Below are 9,537 nucleotides of genomic sequence, written 5' to 3'. Positions count from 1 at the left end.
AGTTCAACAAGCTGCTACCCTTCGGACATTCTCATGCAAGCAATCGTAATGAAAAGTTGAGTGAACAAAGGAGTAAGTTTCGCAAGAAACTGTGGCGCTGCGTCGGTGGGAGAGTGTAATAGGGCAATCAAGTATTATCAACTTAGTTGATAACGTAACTTGGCCACCGTAAAGAGTTAAAAGGCCGACGTTACGAGCGTCAGCCCTTCGCCAGAGCGATTTTAAAGTTAGTCGAGTCTTTGCCACGTTGAAGGTAAGGTTTTGTGCGTAGGCTGTTCTTTTGAACATATTTATGTAATCTCAGAGGTCCTAGCTCCAAAAAGCCCATTTTCCTCTTCCAGGTCTGACCGGAATGCGAGAGACACTACATGATCATTCATTCCGAGAGCAAATTTGAACAAGGGGTTGGCATGCTGCGGTATTCCACGGCGTTGGCTATGTACCCAAGCGCAAGAGCAGGACAACCACTAGGTGAGACTTCCGCTAATACTTAACAGGAGCTCGTATTTTCAGCCGAAACTGCTTGATGTTGTTTCCAGAGTGATGGTTTCTAGAGTTCAAGATGAAATATTCGTTTGAAGTTTTCGTCGATTCGCAGTTCTGATATTTCGATTCCCTAGTAATCTTGTTCCTTTGCTGGTTTTTATCAATCTGAGTTGTTATCAATTTGCAACACAAGGTGAAATTATTAAGTCACCCCCTGTTTGCGAAAAAAATGGCTATTTACTTCCCTGGTTCTGCAACACATAATCGTATGTTGTAAATTTACCTTTCTAAATCTTGGGCCAAGTCTTACTTATGTAATAACTTAAGAATGAAAACAAATCAGTTAAAGCTTCATTCAACAAAAGTGATAGCTTCTTTTTTTAGTTAATGAAAGAAATGGGACAGCCAGGATTTTTCCACTAGCAAATGCTTAAGTGAACAAAATTGAACAAAAGCTTACCACAGACAGTGAAGTCTAGTAATACATCATGTCAAAAGCAGTAAACATTGGTACGAAATAATAAACAGTTGCTTAGGCCATGTCTTTCAAGGGTATTATCTCAATTGCTGCAATTTTTTAGGCAACATGAATGAGTTAACATTGATATGAAGTTAAAAAACAATGTCCTTAGCGATGTCTTTCAAGATCAATCTTCCAGTTCATGCCATTTCTTGACAACACGAGTGACTTGACTCTGTAACAAATTGTGTCAATAGCCATGTCTTTCAAGGTAAATCTTTTAGTTCATGCATTTTCTTGACAATTTGAACAGGTTAACATTGTTAACAGTGTCCTTAGCAATGTCTTTCTAGATAAATCTTCCTGTTCCTGAACTTTCTTGATAGCCTGAACGTCACTTGATGTTAACAATGTGCAGTTGGCTTCCTCAGATATTTTGATCTAGCCCTCAGTGTTGAGTGCATTTGCAGTAGCTTACACCTGGGTAGGTTTACCCTTGCCTCTCTGCAAGCTAAGGCTGAAAATCCTTTCCAATTTATGGAGCTCACCCATTTTCGCATCCTTTATCAATGACTTCTCCAGGACCATCATTACTATCAAATCAGCTGTGCTCTGGGTCATGTCTTCAAGAAAAACTGAAAAGAAAACAAAAGGATTAATTGTTAAACTCATATGAAGCTGAAATATTGTTGAATTACAGAATTAAAATATATAATGATAATAAAAGCTCACCCCCAAAAATGTATTTATTTTTATCATAGGCCTACTAAGAATTAGCAAAAATTACTGTAAAAAGTTGTATCATTGCAGAGGTGTAGTAATTTAAGTATTGTCTACTCTCGCATTGGAGATGACATAATGGCATTGCAGGGGTATCAACAGATATGCCTCAAATCATAAAATTACTTGTAGTGAAACATGACAGTCTTTTCAGTGCATTTGATGCATGTGAAGCCTATCGGTAAATCTTGGGTGATGATGATTGTCAATTGCAACATAAACTCAGTGATACTATTTACATGAAGCCAAGTCATGCACTCGTATAAATTTGTCTGACATTGGAAGACCAATTATGTTGTGGTTTGAACCTGATGGAAATTTGCAATAGTGTATCATTCCAAAACAGCCATTCCTCTTTCAAAAATCATTGTCCTGGTTTTTCCCTAACCTGGTGACATGGTCAGTGTGAAAGAAGACCAAGATGAAATATGGCATGCAGTGGTTTTCATCTTAATTAAAAGATGGTGAAAGGATATTTCTTTGTCAAGCATTTACACTAGGAGAGAAATCAATTGTGGGCTAGGGAATTAAGTTTACAAGCTGTGGACATTATCAGCAACAAAACCATAGTTGATATTTTGTCAGGAATGTGGTTTGGTGCAAACTTGCAAGAACAAATCTGACAGTGTCATGGCATTTGTAAGTTTTGTAAGTCTTTTGGCTAGCAGTAAATTGATGGCTGATATTAGTTGATATCAGCTGTAGATGTGCTATCCTCCCTTCCTGAGGTAATTACTAACTCACTCATATGTGATGTCTGTTTTTCATTTTTAAGTGCTAAAATTGTTCCCTTATGGGACTCTCTAGCAAGATCAATTGTTCTAAAACAAAAACAACAACTGGATGTATTTTCAAAGTAAGGGTCTCCTCATGGAAATGCAGTATTCACTACTTAACTTTTAACTTGGAGCATGTAAGTCAGTATTGAGCAATCAAAAACTCCCTATCTAAGTTCATTTTAGTGATGCAAATTTTTCCAGAAAGCTGTAAATGCATGTTTCCATGTTTGTTTTGAATATGGAAAACTAAAGTGGAATGTTTTGTTCAGCAATTTTCCATACCATAACCTTGTTTGGTAACTGATTGGATGTACATTTTTATTTTACATACATGATGTATAAGTAATTTTTTTTTCATGGATGTATATTTGGATAGCAAAATGCCTGGTGGAAATTGTAATTTCCAAGTTAAGATTGGAAATTAAAATTGAAATACTGTATTTATTCTATTAAACGCCGCAAGGCTTATTAAATTTTTTGTGATGCAAGTGCAGTGTTCCAAGGCGGCATCTATACGAGGGTGGTGTTTATTTAAAATCCAATTTATTTCTTGCAAACTATAATGTGGTAACTAACCATTTTAATTTGTCGAAAAAAAAAACAACCAACATGGTGTAGTGCTTGTCAAAAAGGTCATCTCTTTTATTGTTCTCAATTTCACAATTTTTAAGTTAATATTACTGCAATTCATAGAGTGAATAAAGATCTAATGTCAGATTTGCTTCTCAACATCAGAACTGGTATATTCAAAAGGATTTGTGTCTGGTTCACTCAAAATTTATGACTGCGATCCAAGCACTGATTGGTATGTGCTCTTTTAGTCTCTTATTTTATTACTGCTACATTACTTCTTTCAACAATTTTCCACACCATAATCAAAAAGGGAAATTGTATAGTGCAGATCATCTTTTTGACATGCAAAGGAAATATGTAGAAATTGGCTATAGCTTTTAAGGAAAACAAAAGCACACTTAGAAAACAAGAATTTCTTTAAGGGAATGCAATTTCCAGGTTGGAACTGGGAAATAAGATTTCCATGTTTGTTTTAAACATGGCCAACAATATTGGGGTATTTTTGCAAAACATTTTCCATTTAATTACCAGACTTGGAAACTGGATGAAGTTAGATTTTATATCTGACATGCAAAATGCACATATGGAAATTGGATATTTTTCCAGGGAACTTTGCAGATCTAAACTCTTTTAATTAATTCATATGTAAATCATTTGGACTACAATAACACAAAGGAACACATTAACTATATTTCTGCAGACTGTCTATGTGGGAAGAGAGATCCTTACAGTGTACAGCTAACAGGCATTATCACTCATTAGAACCTTATAACATAACTTGTTTAGCTGCTTTACATTGCTCCCAGACAGTTGAAAGTTGTAATGCATGTGACATAAATTGGTAGATACATACATGCATACATACATACATACATACATACATACATACATACATACATACATACATACATACATACATACATACATACATACATACATACATACATACATACATACATACATACATACATACATACATACATACATACATACATACATACATACATACATACATACATACATACATACATACATACATACATACATACATACATACATACATACATACATACATACATACATACATACATACATACATACATACATACATACATACATACATACATACATACATACATACATACATACATACATACATACATACATACATACATACATACATACATACTTTCAGTATCAGAAAACAAATTTTGTGTAAAAACTACCATAGACAATGAAAAAAATTATATTTATAACTCTTAGAAAAGACAACTTTTGAGACTAATTTCATAATTGATATACATATAATTATAATTCTTAAAACTACTGAAGACACTAATCTCAATGTTATTTTAATTACAGTTAAAGCCTGTCTAAGAGATGGGCTTGGAGTTGCCTTTTAAAGCTTTTTATACTCTTACAGCTCCTCAAATCCTTTGTTAAGGAGTTCCATTCAGGTTCTTAGGGGTCCTGAAAAACCTGGAAAGTCTTGGAATTTTATTTTGACATTCTCCAGGACTGGAAAGTTTTGGAAATCGGCTTACATATGACTCAAGCAGTAAATCAGCATAGAAAGAATTGTACGTAGATTGTAAGGAGAAATGATTTCACAACTCTTTACTTGTTTTTGATAGAATAATTAATTTAAGTGTAGTAGTTTGTTTTGAATGGAAATAATTAAGTGTCTCGGTTTGTTTTGGATAGGAATAATTGAGTGTCCTGGTTTGTTTTGGATGTAAATAATCAGATGTCTTGGTTTGTTTTGAATGAAACTAATCAAGTGTCTGGTTTGTTTTGGATGAAAATAATTGTGTCTTGGTTTGTTTTGGATGGAAATTTGTGTCAGTTTCAAAGAGACACCTTGTCATTCCAAAACTGATATTCATACCAAAGTCTATCTTTGAGGAAATATCTTATGGATTGTATGCAGGCACAATAATTCTAAATTTTAACATGGTATCTCATGAAAAGAGATAGATGTTTAGTTTTCATTTCCATTTATTTTTCAATGCTGCTACTCGTGAGAGTAACAAGAAGAAAAGAAAGTGATAAAACATCATAGCCAAGTTTTAAGTTTGATAGTCCAAATAAAGTTTTTGAAAATATACTTACCATATACTTATATCATGCAACTCAATGTGAATATTACGTAACAAGGTTTGAAGATGTATGAAGGTAAAACCTGACAATGTTAAAAATGATAAATTCAGTGGTATATTATTAATTCATGTATTTATTAACTTTGCTCTAAAAAAATGTTACAAATAAGATGTAAATATTGGCCTCCATCTGTTTCTGAAAGCAATGAAATGTGCTACATGGTCAGTCTCTTGCAGAGTTGGAGTGCCTGCTGTGGCTGTGCAGTCCTGTCCTGACAAGGCAGGTCCTGTTGCAGGTGAAGTCTGCACCTGGCTTTGTGCTTGCTGATGCTGCCCTCTGGTGCCTGTACTCTCTTCTCCCTTTTCACTGTATCTCTCTCCTCCTTTCACTTCTCTGAATGCCTGCTTTGACAGTCTGTCTCCAGCAACTGCAATCTGCAGGGACCGCTTCCTAGTGTTGGTATTTGTTGTCTAAGTATGAAAATGATAAATACGTCTTTGTATCCATCCATCTCATAAGCACTAATGTACTTGGGCAGGGACTTGCCAATAGCTGCCAGTCTTGTGGAGAACATAATGAATTTTATTGTCCCAACAATTGTAATCAAACTGCCTCTTTCCATTCTTAGTCCAATATCCATAGTGCATTAATAATAATAATAATAATAATAATAATAATAATAATAGTATGTTTAATATCAACATTTATGCATATACATAAATTACAATTTGTTCTTCTGTTCAATTTTAAAACTGGAAATAAATGTATAGTTAAAGTTATTTTCATTAAACTATGTAATATATAATTGGGAAAAAAACTAAGATGTAATCTTTTAGTTCTATGATTTGGTATTGTATGGTTCTTTGATTGGTGTACAGACACCCTTGTCTCGTTGAGATGTTTGGAGAGTGGGTCCCCCTTTTGGTATCTTTCAGAGTGTATCCAGACAAAGTTCACTTTGTCTTTCATCTAATCTGAGTAGTTTTAGATATTAGAGAGCTTCTCTGTATGAAAGTGCAGGTACAATGATCTTGAAGGTGCATTTCTACATACATTTTACCTCTTCAGAGTGGTAAGGCATGCCACCACACGAGGTGTGGTGGCATCCTACACAAAAATATTAAGGTTTGACTTGGAGCTGTTGTGTCATAGTCCAGCATCACTTTCTTAAACTCCTTCAGGTTGTCTATTTGCATTTGTAGGTCATCTGCTATTTCATTCCAGGTTTTTGTGGCTCTTACAATAAATGAGTGTTGATATGTTGATGCCTTACCTTTTGGTGTCCACTACTTAGTAATGTTCCTTTTGATTGTGAGGAAGGAATGGAACCTGTTAAGGTATCCTCCAAGACCACAGAGCCTATGGATGAGCACTTCATGTTTAACTCAGGGCAGGAAACTTTCTTTTCAATTCACTTGTTCTTTTGGACAAGTGTAGTGTGTATTTTACTTTTCCAGACCACAAAACTACTTTTCCAAAGAATTTGGCAACAGCAATTCAGGGTTTAAAAAATTCTTTTATTTCAACCATGCCCCAGTTGAGTGAAAAGCCAAATAGTCGATGAAAACGTGGTGTGGGGAATAGGTTAAGAAGGCCCACAACGTCCTCAGTCTTCACTTTCAGGTTTTTTAATCACAGTTTTTTCTTTTCTCCTACAAAAATAATCCACCTCTCACTGGCATCAATCGAGCGAACCCTAATCTCTGGCACACCTTGAATAAACATGAGCTGATTGGCTAAAACGATATTGCTGACAGAAAAATAACAAACGTACTCTATTTCACAATAACACGTGGAATAATGTGATCTTTGCCATTCAGATAAAAATAAACGCCTTCAAAGATTGGCAGTTCGTGACAAAATAAACATTAAAAGCCCTATGCTATTATCTAGTTTCTGACACTATAATGCAACAAATTGAGTAAAAGTGTATTCTTTTGATGCATCTGTCAGTGTATGTCAATGTGTTCAGCTATCTTTGGTTAATTTAATAAGTCGATAAAATTGAATTATCTAACACTCATGTTATTTGAGAGATGCCTTACTTGTGGGCACTCAAGGGACTACATCACTAGTGGTTTACTCAAATGGAAAAATTGTGGTGGGTTGCTAGATTGGATTTCACTGCCTCTTTCTTAGCCTTGAGAGTGTCCTCAAAGATTCATAGAGTTCCATGCTTCTCTGCAGCTGTTACTACAACAACAAGAATGTCAACATCGCAAGAATGAGTTAAAGTGAGTACCTTGGGCTGATCACAATACAAATTGTGGCAAGGCATTTGGCAAAGTGCAACTCTGCAGACTGCACTCAAAGCATGTTTCCACTTTGTAACCTTTGCTGCATTGGACACACTTTCTCTTCCTTCCACATGAACAGAAACATGGGCTTCTCTGGCAATAGAATATTGTTGAGGCTCTTGGGACCTTTGTTTTCTTTGCCTTTGAGGAAAACCATTGATCAGTTGCTTTGTGAGATCAAGCCTAAAATTAATCTTTTCTTGCTTTCTCTGACCAAGAGTTGCGCCATGAAATTACTTCAAAACAAACGTGTTAAAAATGGCTATGTTAAAAAAAAAAAAATTAAATGTAGTGGTACCACCTGCGATAAGAGTAACCTGTGAAATAAAAAGAATGAAGTTGATTGGCTCGGTCAATGCCCCTCATGTAAGAGGTGCAAACATATCCACCACACAAGGCTTCTCAATATCAAAATTACACCAGTGCTCATCATTTCTGCTAGTATAAGAAATTGTCGAAATAAACATCTGTTTTTATCAAGAAATGGTCTTGCCATTTTCATAACTACATGGTAGCCAAGGCTATGTAGATGAGCTTGATAACCTTCTTGGCTGAGGCGAAAAGCATGGCCACAGACATAGCAGTTTTGGGAATCAGTGGCCATCCAAACTTTTATTTCATATTTTGCTGGCTTTCTGGGCATATACTGATGGAATGACAGCCATCCTTTAAAAGCAATCATTGCCTCATCCAGGGATAGATTATCCACAATGATGGAAAGGATCGCATAAATCTTGAAGAGCTTATCATAATTTGCATTGCCGCGTGCTTGCTCTGCTGAGTCTATAAAGCAAAGATACTGAAGTTCTTCAAAACGGGCTTTTGTCATCACGTTCTAAATGTCTGTATAACCATTAAATGGGTTGGTTGATTAGCTCATGGCAATTTGCCGAAGGTTGTTTATATCCATTATAATGCATATACCTCAGTAAGCCTTCAGTTCTTTTGCTTTTTTTTTTCTGGTTACTTTTGCCGAGCAGATTGATTTGTCTCTGTCATGATCGTATCAATAACCGAGTCTCCAAAGAGTTGGTTAGAGTTGTTGTCAGAAACGTTAAATTTTATGCCTTGTTGACGGCTAAACTCTTCAAGATCAAAATCCTTGAGTTCATCTGATCACTTGATAGTGTCACTCGCATGTGAGTGGTGTTTGCTTTTGCTTTCATTTTCATCTTCTTCATCACTATTTACTTCCTAAACATCAATATGAGACCCATCAAAATCTGCTGCTCTATTTTCTTCAATGGAACTACCATAAATATCATGAAATTCCTCAGTGCTTGCAATTAGACATTTTTCTCTCAAGCCAAAGCTGTGATCAAAGTTTGACTGCTCCCCACCATACACAGTTTCACAAATCTTGTGTGCAGTTAAGTGAATTTGATTGGTCAATGTCTCTTGTAACAAAAGGAGAACAGTGTAGGGCAATAAAACTATCTCTGGGGCAGGGATGGATGAGCAAAAATAATGAAAGCGATTTCCGGTTGGCTGCTTTTGGCTGCTGCAGTAGATAATCCTGTTCACCTCCCAGAAATTCACAGAAACCGCAATGAACCATCAGTTCTGGGCACTATGCTGGGACAACCGGACTGGCTCGTGTCTTTGAGGTTTACTCAAACAAAGCTTTTCAGTGAAAAATACAATATGTTAATACAAGAAAGTAAAATGAAATATGTGCACACTATGATATAACAAATGTTAAATGTTTAATGTTTAAAACTATGTTACAAGTAGCCTAAAACATTTTTATTTTTCCCATTAAGTTTGCAGGACCTTTACACAGTTTTAATCCTAGCTGCGTGCATTCTATAAGTTTACTGTCTCATTATAAAATGATCTCTGGCTAGTAGGAGGTTTCAGTATAGGAGTTCTCAGTTGTTGTTCCTTTCTTAACATTGGTTCAGACATCTGTCCTCTCATGACTGTGATGTCAGGTTAATCAAGGGGAAGCCCATCATGTACTTAATAGCAAAGATTGTGTCCCAGAGATAAAGCAGCTAGTAATTAGGGCTGACATACTGTGACCAATGTCAGAGCAGTATTTGAACCAAGGAAGAAGAGT

The 9,537-nt window shown here is 35.6% G+C and overlaps 1 long non-coding RNA gene and 1 pseudogene across 8 annotated transcripts in view; both read left to right on the top strand.

Moving 5' to 3' along the window:
- The window catches only part of LOC149048355 (uncharacterized), a 21,172-nt gene continuing 11,635 nt past the window's right edge, over nt 1–9,537 (top strand). For 3 of the 8 annotated variants that reach the window (XR_016185009.1, XR_016185011.1, XR_016185013.1), the window contains exons 1-2: nt 1–253; nt 342–471. This is a non-coding gene — a long non-coding RNA (uncharacterized LOC149048355). Of the gene's footprint in view, nt 254–341; nt 472–3,240; nt 3,311–4,501; nt 4,776–5,404; nt 6,440–7,365; nt 7,960–9,238 lie in introns of those variants that run through there. The other 5 variants (XR_016185008.1, XR_016185012.1, XR_016185015.1 and 2 more) reach the window with 5 other exon arrangements.
- On the top strand, nt 1,206–2,489 carry LOC149048356 (uncharacterized; annotated as a pseudogene).

The sequence above is a fragment of the Pocillopora damicornis genome, chromosome 3 (genome assembly GCF_964200805.1).
Source record: "Pocillopora damicornis chromosome 3, jaPocDami1.2, whole genome shotgun sequence".
Taxonomy (NCBI): domain Eukaryota; kingdom Metazoa; phylum Cnidaria; class Anthozoa; order Scleractinia; family Pocilloporidae; genus Pocillopora; species Pocillopora damicornis.
This window is presented reverse-complemented; position numbering and strand designations above follow the sequence as displayed.